This window comes from Durio zibethinus, chromosome 6, assembly GCF_047325235.1.
Source record: "Durio zibethinus cultivar Kanyao isolate XHJ-2024 chromosome 6, ASM4732523v1, whole genome shotgun sequence".
Classification (NCBI taxonomy): Eukaryota; Viridiplantae; Streptophyta; class Magnoliopsida; order Malvales; family Malvaceae; genus Durio; species Durio zibethinus.
The window spans coordinates 12,913,239-12,923,432 of NC_143167.1; the positions used below are offsets into that span (position 1 = coordinate 12,913,239).

A 10,194-nucleotide genomic window follows, 5' to 3' on the forward strand; every position below is an offset into this window, starting at 1 on the left:
TGACTTTTATATAGTCTACTTATAATGTACATAATCTATTACGAAAAGATACGAAGGAAGAACAACCCATAGCTTCAATGAGTCTTTTACCAAAAATCTTAAACTTCTTCATTGTATCAAATCTTTCATTGTGATTTACTAGCTGTCTTCATTTTTTTTTTTCTTTCTTCTACAATCATCATGGCTTCTCAAACATCATCCTATCCTTCTTACACCTCCACTTTTAACGTTGGAAACTTTGTATAACTTAAATTCAAACATATCATGGGGCTCATTGAATCACTAAGACTTGATTGGTTTATTGATAATAACCTTCCCATGCCACAACAATTCCTAAATATTTTTGTAGATAAAGTTGTTGCAGGAAAACGTGTGACAATCAATCCACATTATTTAGCACGAAGAAAGTCAGATCGCTTAGTTGGATCACTGGTACATTGGCCCAAGAGACTTTTGGCGTTGTTGTTGGACTTGACACGTCTGCTGAAGATTGGAAAGCTTTATCGGATGCATTTGTTCAAAGCACTCAAGAGCCTGAGTTTTCTTTTGAACAAAAACTTCGTTGCCCTCACAATGGCAGCCATAATATGTCAGAATATATCAGAATCTTTAAAGAGATATGTGATGAATTTGCTGTCATTGGAAAGCCCATGAATAACAAAGACAAAGTGTTTACTCTTCTCACTGGATTAGGACATGAATATGAGTCTTTTGTCACAACCACGCTAAAACCTCCGAGGCCAACTTATGCTGAATTGGTTTCTCAACTCCAAAGTCATAAAATTATTCGAACTCAAAATCTGTTATGGGAGCCAACCATACTGTAGCCTTCATGGTTCAACGCCAAAGAGGAAGGGAAAGAAATTTTTCTGGGAAAAAAAATAAAATTTGATCGAGTTTGATACGACTTTCAAGTCTCGAATTTCAAATTAAGCTCGAAGTTAATATTGTATCGTTTTAAACTTGATTGATTACATTTTTAATGGTGACCATTCCCAGTTAGTTTTTTTCAAAAATTTTAATATTATGTTATTTTATTGATAAATGCACTTGGTTTACATGGTTTTTTCCACTAAAATGCAAAAAAAAAATTTTGAAAGTGTTTTATAAACTTTCACAAATTTATTTATAATCAATTTGATAAGAAAATAAAAGTTTTTCAATCTGATGGTGGTGGAGAATTTGAACACAAAAGATTTCACCATCACTTAGCAGAACATGGAATTCATCATCAAATGTCATGTCCAACAAAATGGCTTAGCATCGAAATATCACAGAACTTGGTTTGACTATGTTATTTCATGAAGGGGTACGTACCTAAAAGATATTGGGTTGAAGCCTTTTGTACTGCTGTTTGGCTAATTAATCGTTTGTCTTCACATATTTTAAATATGAAATCTCCTTATGAAAACTTGTTTGGTAAAATACCGGATTATACATCTTTACGAGCCTTTGGTTGTAGGTGCTTTCCATATCTTTGTGATTATGCAAAGTCTAAGCTTGACCCTCAATCTTTTCCTTGTATCTTTCTTGGATACAGTCATTAATATAAAGGATATCGATATTTGTATCCTCCTGCTAATCACATATATATCTCACGTCATGTTGCATTTGATGAAGGAGTATTTCCATTTCAAAATCTTGGTAATCTGTTTTATATTCCTAACACTAATCCTGATGTCTCTGTTCTAGTGAATGGTTTCCTGAAACAATGTCAACCTGGGTTAAAAAAACATCTTCTATATAGAGAGGGCCATATAGCAATTCTTCGATCCTCAATGAAGAACCAACATCACAACCTAGTATTAGAAATCCTTCATTCACCACATCTCTGGACGCTTGAACCACAACCCCTTCAACTCAACACCAAGTTTTACCTTTAGACGATACCTCACTGTCACAAACAAAAGACTCCACACTAGCACCACAAGAAAGCCCCATACAATCCACTTTTTGAGTTAATTGCACTCATCCCTTTAGTGCACACGTAGCGCATAATTCTAGTTTAGAGCTATCTTTAATTGAGCTACCCCATCAATCCCAAGACTGGTCATTCCATGATTACTCGATCCAAGGTTGAGGTTGTTAAACCAAATCCAAAATTTTTCATGGTTAGTGTTCCAACTGAGCCCAAACCGTCCATGCAACCCTTAGACATTCTGGTTGTCATGCCGCTATGCAAGAAGAAATTGATGCACTACATCAAAATGATACTTGGAAGCTAGTTCCTCCAACATCGAATATGAATATTGTTGGGTGCAAATGGGTGTTTAAGGCTAAGCTTCATCCAAAAACATTTGAGCGTCTTAAAAGCACGTATAGTAGCAAAAGGATTCAATCAAATTTCAAGTATTGATTTTTTAGAAACTTTTTCTCCGATGATTAAGCCAGCAACAATTCAAGTGGTTTTAACTGTGAGAAAAACTTAGATTAAATTCTTTAGGTGTTGTTTATGAAGTTAAAACTTAGATTAAATTGTTTAGGTGTTGTTTACGAAAGTTTCATACTAAAAATGATTAAATGAAAATTACAATAAAAAATCAAAATCGATAAATTAAAAGATTTTATTGCATAGATTAAATATATAAATTTTAAAAAAAATTTAATAAATTTTGATATATTTTTTAAATAGATATTTTTAGCATAAATATTTACAAAAATTTTATGCATGAATAAATATCGATCAAATTTAGATTATAAATAATATTTTTAATTTTTTTTACATATTATCGATTTTCATATTAAATTTTATTAATCTATCATTTTAAATTTTTTATTAAAAATTTTATTAAATTATTTCACAAAAAAAATTTCATAAACTTTTTTTCTTTTTTCGAAGAAAAGGAATATTTACCAATTTTGAACAAGAACAGAGTTGACATGCCCTGTCAAATTATATGAACAATTCCCCAACCATGTCTCATCAACACATGCAAGTAGAGCGTATTTTGCAAGCTGTCCTCCTAGTGTTTCACGCCTGAAAGGAAATAAAAGTATTACTCATCTCTCTAACCACCAGGATGTTCCCTATCAGATAAATCCTCTGTAGATATATTGATCCCATTGATAAGCCGCACAGAATCACCTTCAAGTATCATCTTCTCCACTCTCAGACTGGAAGCGAACTCCACGGCTTTTGTGGCAGCAAGGGACTCCATTTTGTTTGGATCCATCACATTGGTCATCTTCCTCGATGTCGCTCCTAGGACACCTCCTGTGGAATCCCGCATTGTTACGCCAATCCCTTCTAACCTCCCAGCCAGGTCAAGGTCCCCATCAAAGTTAACCTTGACAAACCCCAGCGTCGGCGCCTCCCAACCTTCTGTTGTCCCGCAACTTTTTGCTGCCGGGATAGTGTTGCCTTGTGTGTAATCCCTTGGTAGTTTTCAGCTAATCTCACCGTCACCTCTGGTGTCTGTTGCTCACTCAGTTTTACATGTAAATTCTTGCTGTGCCACAACGCCCAGCACAATACCAATCCCCGTTCCAGTTCTTCTATGGAAGCTTCATTTGCGATCATGCTGAACCACCCACTCTTGTTCTCCCTATTAATCTCAGTCCATCTATCTGGAAGTTTAGCTAGGTTCCATGCTTCTCGGCTCCTTCCACAATCCCAAATGGCATGCGTTACTGTTTCTTCATGGTTCCCACATCTTGGGCAGACTGTTTGCGTCCCAATCCCCCTCCTCTGAAGCTAATGAACGGTTGGTAAGAAGCCCCTGTTCAGCTTCCAGCCAAATCTTTTAATCTTGTTTGGGACCCGGGAGTTCCACAGCTTCGTCCATTTATGTCACACTGTGTTAGAATTGCTATTCAGCCCAGGTAAGTTGTCCATCATGATCCTGTGATACGCACTTTGTACCGTAAATTTCCCTGTCTTCTCAAAGGCCCAGGTGGTCACATTTTGACAGTTGTTCTGGCTTAGTGGAATGGTGCAGATTTGGTCCACTTCTTCAGCGTTAAAAGTTTGTTCCAATAGATCCCTGTTCCACCTTCTTGCTCGGCTATCAATGAGCTTCGCCACCATTGCGTCCTCCCCTTCAATGTTCTGGGCTTTGTTCCCCGGGAGAAGGATGGTATTATTTGGGAGCCAATCATCCTTCCAAACCCGCAACTTAAGCCCCTTTCCAATCCTCCACCGGATTCCTTGTAGCAGGCCCCCTTTTGCCATCCATACGCTGCGCCACGTGAGAGAGGGTGCCCAACCTAAATTTGCATTCATGAAGTTGCCATCAGGAAAATATTTCTAGCTCAGTACCTTGAACAGTAATGATTCTTCGTTTTTGAGTAACCTTCACCCCTACTTAGCCAACAGTGCCCGGTTAAAATATTCCAGATGTCTGAATCCCATTCCTCCATCCCGTTTACTCAAACACATTGACTCCCACTTTGGCCGATGTAAGCCTTTGCTGTTTTTCTTAGTACTCCACCAGAAATGGCTGATCATGCTATTTATTTCCTGGCACAAACTTTTCGGTAACCGAAAACAACTCATAGTATATAAGGGGATAGCTTGGATGACGGGATTTGGATTTTAAAAATATTTCTTTGCCTCCAATTGACAGAAGCCGACCTCTCTACAGCTCCATTCTTGAGCGGAATGTGTCTTTTAGTTCACTAAAGGCTTTCCTTTTGTTCCTTCCCACCAATGTCGGTAAACCTAAATACTTCTCAGGATCTAGACTTTCGTTGACCCCCAACATATGCTGCGCTTCTTCTCGGTTCCCTTCGTCGACATTTCTACTTAAGTAAATTAGTGACTTCTCTAGATTGACTTGTTAGCCAGAACCGTTTTCATATACCTGTAGCACGTTCCTTTCACACTCCGGTTGGTTTGCCTTGAACAAAAGCAAACTATCATCTGCAAAGAAGAGATGAGTGATTCTAGGCCCATTCCTACCTGCTTGCAACCCACTAAGCTAGTTCTCTTGCTGCTGTTTTTCAAGGAAGGCAGAAAAACCTTTGGAACATAGTAGAAACAAATAAGGTAAAAGTGGATCCCCTTGACGTAGTCCCCATTGAGGAACAAATCTGTCTGTAACCTCACCGTTCACAACTAGCGAATAGGACACAGAAGTGACACACTTCATAATGAGTTCAATCCATCGAGTGTGGAAGCCAATCTTGTTCATCATAGCCATTAGGAACTGCCATTCCACCCTGTCGTATGCCTTGCTCATGTCAAGTTTGAGTGCCACAAAGCCATCTTTCTTTCTGTTTTTCGTCTTTAATTTGTGAATCATTTCATAGGCGATCAATACATTGTCTGTTATTAGTCTCCCGGGGACAAAAGCGCTTTGATTTTCACTAACATATTGAGGAAGCACCCATTTGAATTAGTTCACCAGTACCTTTGCTATAATTTTGTAGATGACGTTACAAAGGCTGATAGGCCGGAGTTAGTAACGTTCTTCGGATTCTTGGTCTTGGATATGACCACAATATTGGTACCATTTGCATCTTCCAGAGTGGTTGATCCATTCAAGAAGGCCAAACAGAAAGCAGTAACATCTGAACCCACAATGCTCCAATATTTTTTATAGAAAAGAGCAGGCATACCGTCTGGGCCCGGTGCTTTAGATGGATGCATCTGTCTGATAGCTTCGTAAACCTCGTGGCTTAAACTCTGCAACCAGTTTAGCATTCGTTTTCGGCAAAATTTTACTCTGCACTGCTTCCATAACCTCTTCAACTGGGATGTTGCGTTCTAAATATTTTCTGGAAGTGTTTTACCGCCATGTCTTTGATGCCATCTTCATTGACAATCCATTCCCCTTTTTCATTTTCCAATCCTTTGATCATGTTATTCCTCCTCCTGGACGATGCAAGGGCATGAAAACAGGCTGTGTTTTTGTCACCGTCTCTGAGCTATTGCACCCTTGCTCGTTGAGCCCAATAGACTTCTTTTTCCAAGGCTTCATTTAGCTCTTTGGTATTGTCTCAGCTCTACTTAGATTCTCCACCGTGAGGTCCCCCGGTTTGAGCTTACTGAACTCCTCTTGTAGCCTGGTAACTCCACGTTAGGTGCCTTCTGTTTTTGCTATATTTCATGTATTCATTCCCATCTTCTGCAACTTCACATGGATGTTATCTTGCATTTGGTTGGCCTACACCCTTTCTACCAGCCTTTCTGTATCTGTCTCCTTAGCCCGTGCATTTTCGAAAAAGAACCTACTTTTCTTCTTCCTTTTACACCCTGTAACCTTGCATCCTTCGCAATCGACCATGATTAGGTTGTGGTCAGAGACAGTGGAGACAAGATTTGTAACCGTGTATGGTGGGAACATTTCCTTCCATTCTTTAGAACCCAATCCTCTATCTAATCTTTCCCTTACCACAGTATGAGGTTCACTTCCCCTTTCCCATGTGTACCACAGCCCGCGGTAACCTAAGTCTTCCAACCCAGCTGCTAGAATAGCCTCTTTAAAATTTTCCATCTGCCTATATGGTCGAACATTCCCACCCTATTTCTCTAAGCTCTACATGATCTCATTGAAGTCCCCTACACATAGCCACGGCTTTGATGAGTGATTAGCCAGTCTTTCCAACAACCTCCACATGCGGTTTCTTTCTGCTGTCTTTGGTTCACCATAGAAGCCAGCAACTCTCCATTCATTCCCATTCTGATCCATCACCTCCATGTCTATACGGTTATTTAGAAAACTTACTAGGTTGAGTTCTACTGTCCCCTTCCACAGCATCCCTAGACCCCTACTCCTGCCTACTGCCTCCACTCCAAACCCATAAGTCATATTACACCTTCTTTTTATCCTGTCTAAAGCATTCCTTTTTAGCAATGTCTCACTTAAGAAGACAATGTCAGGATCTTCCCGCTTCACTAGGTTGTGAAGGGCTTGAACTGTCCATGGGTTCCCAAGCCCACGGCAGTTCCAGGCTAGTGTTTTCATTGGTCTCGACGGGACTGGATCCCAGTCAGCGCCGTTGTACCGTATCCCTGGTTTAAACCGTCATCACCAGTCCTCTGTTTTTTCTCCACCCTTTCGGTCTCCATTGTATCTTTATCAAACGCCATCCTCTAATCCCCGTTTGGACCCAACCCCTATGCGAGTAGCTTGCATGGCTTGGCACAGTTTACATGAAGTTTCTTCCAACTTTGTTTTTTCCCACACATGCTTCTCTTCTCCATTTCCTTGCTGGAGTTCTCTATTTTCCCCATGTTCCGACTTAACCCATGTCCCATGTTAATTACTTCTTTATCAGCTGTCCTGTCCGCCCCATCCACCTCGTCAGATGTTTTGATGTCCTCTCTTTGCCCGTACCCCCTCAAGCCCACTAAGAGTTCCCTAGTCCCGTCATTTGTCCTTCCTTCCTCATCCTGTGCAGACTTTTGGTCGGGTCCCCTAGCTATGTGTGTTCTACCCCGTGTCCCCTCGTCATTTATATTAAACGCCATTGTTTCCTCCATTATGTTGACGTGACTTTGCATGGTCTTTCCCCCTGAATCTTCCCCTTTTTCCTCATTGGTGTTCATATTTAAACTCCTAACTGTTCCTGAAATCACATTTCACGATCAAGAGCCTTCTGGTCTAGGATTCCCCAAAATCTCCTCTTGGATTCTCGCCCCCGAATCATCCGCTTCCCTCTCATGATGCCAGTCCTCCTCGTCAGCCCTACTATCACGGACTAAACTTTCTCTCAACAAACACTAGTCCGTGTGGCACTTGAATGGACGCTTCCACCCAAATCAGCCTTCAATAGATCGAGATCTGAACAAATAACCATAAACCATGATTAGTCTCAAGCATTCACAATAAAGCACAATATAACGAGGTCAATCTCAAGCATACACACAACAAGGCACATTCACATCGAGAAAGAAAGAAACACATCGAGGTAACAATCGGGATAAATTATATTATAAACGGGAATCATACATCGGGACCTCCCACCATCACCAGGGCCAGGGGGGCAGCCCTTGGTGGGTGGCCTAAGCTCGTATAGCACCCGGTGAGACAGCCCAACACTACGCTGCCGGCTCACCCCCCTAAAGAGCCTTAGAACTTTTAGAGCTATGCTACCAGTAACCGTTACAATGTTTGAAATGGGGACACTTTTCCTAGTACAAGGGATCTACCCGACCATGGCCCTATACATGGGTGGCTCATGGCAACCTAAGTCCCGGTCATGGCCCTATACAAGGGTGGCTCATGACATCCTCCCCCACCTATTCTATCGACGTCCTCGTCGACTTGCTGGCTTGAAACTCTTCGATCTTCCTTTGAAATCTCTGGAGGTCGTGTTCTCTCTCCCAGCTGGTTTCTTCTAGTCCTAAGCCCTCCCACTTCACTAAGTATTCCCGAACTAGTCTTCGTGATATCTTGGTTTCCCTGTCGACTAAGATCTCTTCGACTCGACGCTTTGAGGGTGGCTTCATGGTGATGGCGGCTCTGGTTGGCTCCCTTCGGCTAATATCTGTAGGATCTGCATGGAAAGGCTTCAGGTTGCTTACATGAAATACTGGGTGCACCTTCATCCACTTCGGTGGGTCGATTTTGTAAGAAGCGTTCCCCACCTTGGAAATGACCCTTATTGGACCTTCATATTTACGCACCAGTCTGCGATCTCTCTTTCTTAAGAACCTGGTTTGTTCTAGAACTAGTCGGACCAAAACCAAGTCACCAACTTGGAATTGCTGAGCTCTGCGATTCTTGTCTGCCCATTTCTTCATCCGCTTTGATGCCTTCTCCAGGTAAGCTTGTGCAATCTCTGTGTTTTGTTCCCACTCCTTGCTGAAGTTAAAAGCTCTCGGATTCTTTCCTCCATATTGTTCCAAGAAAGTGTGGGGTAGCCTTGGTAGTTGTCCAATGACCACCTCAAATGGGCTCTTGTTAGTGGAAGAGCTCTTGTTGGAATTGAAGCATAGTTGAGCAACGTCCAACAATGAAGGCCAGTCCTTTTGGTTGGCTTGGACAAAGTGTCTCAAATATTCCTCCAACAATCCATTGAAGCGTTTCGTTTGGCCATCGGTCTGAGGATGGTAGCTCAAAGAGATGTTGAGTTGGGACCCTAAAATCTTGAAAAGTTCCCTCTAAAAGGACTCCGTGAATCTCGGATCTCTATCACTGACAATGTTTTGAGGGAGGCCCCAATATTTGACCACATGTTTGAACAATAGTCGAGCTGTGTCTTCTGCTGTGCAATACTTGTGAGCGGGGATGAATGTGGCATACTTGGAGAACCGATCAATTACCACCAAGATAGTTCCAAGATCCCCAACCTTGGGTAGGCTCGAAATGAAATCGAGGGAGATGCTTTCCCATGGTTTGGTGGGTACCGGTAATGGTTCCAGCATGCCCGCAGGTTTTCTCTTTTCGACTTTGTCCTGTTGGCAAATGAGGCAAGTCTTCGTGTAGTCCATCACATCTTGTCGCATGTGGGGCCAATAATATCCTTGTTTCAGTAACGCTAAAGTGCGTTGCCAGCTTGGGTGTCCCGCCCATGGGGTGTCATGGCATTCCCTCATCAACATCTGTCTCAGCCCTCCTGCTCTCGGCACAAACACTCGAGGCCTCTTGATCCACAAGACACCATTTTCTTGCCAGAAGTATTTGGATTTCCCTTCTTCCACTAGCTTCAAGATGGCACAGGCTTGCGGGTCCTTCCCTAGATGATCTCCAATCAACTTATGAATGTCGGTAGTGGCTCTACTGGTTGCCATTGGGGCCATTCTTCTGAGGGCCGCCAACTCTGATCGCCTGCTCAATGCATCCGCCACTTGATTGGTCTTTCCAGCGGTATGCTCAAGGTGAAAGTCGAACTCCACTAAAAATTTCTGCCACCTAGCTTGTTTCGCTGTAAGCCTTGGTTGGGTGAGAAAGTGGCTAACGGCTGCATTGTCCGTCTTCACGACAAAGTGTGAACCCAACAAGTAATGTCGCCAAGCCCTCAAGCAATGAACCATCGCCAGGAGCTCTTTTTTTTGGGCCGTATATTTCCTCTCCGCTTCGCTTAACTTCCTACTTTCAAATGTTATCGGGTGATGTTGTTGTAAAAGCACACCTCCAATAGCAAAATCTGATGCATCTGTCTGAACTTCAAAAGGCTTTTCAATATCGGGAAGAGCTAAGATGGGATCTTTCATAATAGCATCTTTCAATCTCTCAAAGGCTTCTTGGCACTCGTTGGTCCAACACCATTTGTGCTCCTTCTTCAATAACTCCGTAAAGGCCGTGG

General features: G+C 41.9%; 1 pseudogene; it reads right to left on the minus strand.

Moving 5' to 3' along the window:
* Nucleotides 1-4,300: 4,300 nt before the first annotated feature.
* LOC149518434 (uncharacterized) lies at nucleotides 4,301-6,908 on the minus strand (annotated as a pseudogene).
* Between the last annotated feature and the right edge of the window lie 3,286 nt (nucleotides 6,909-10,194).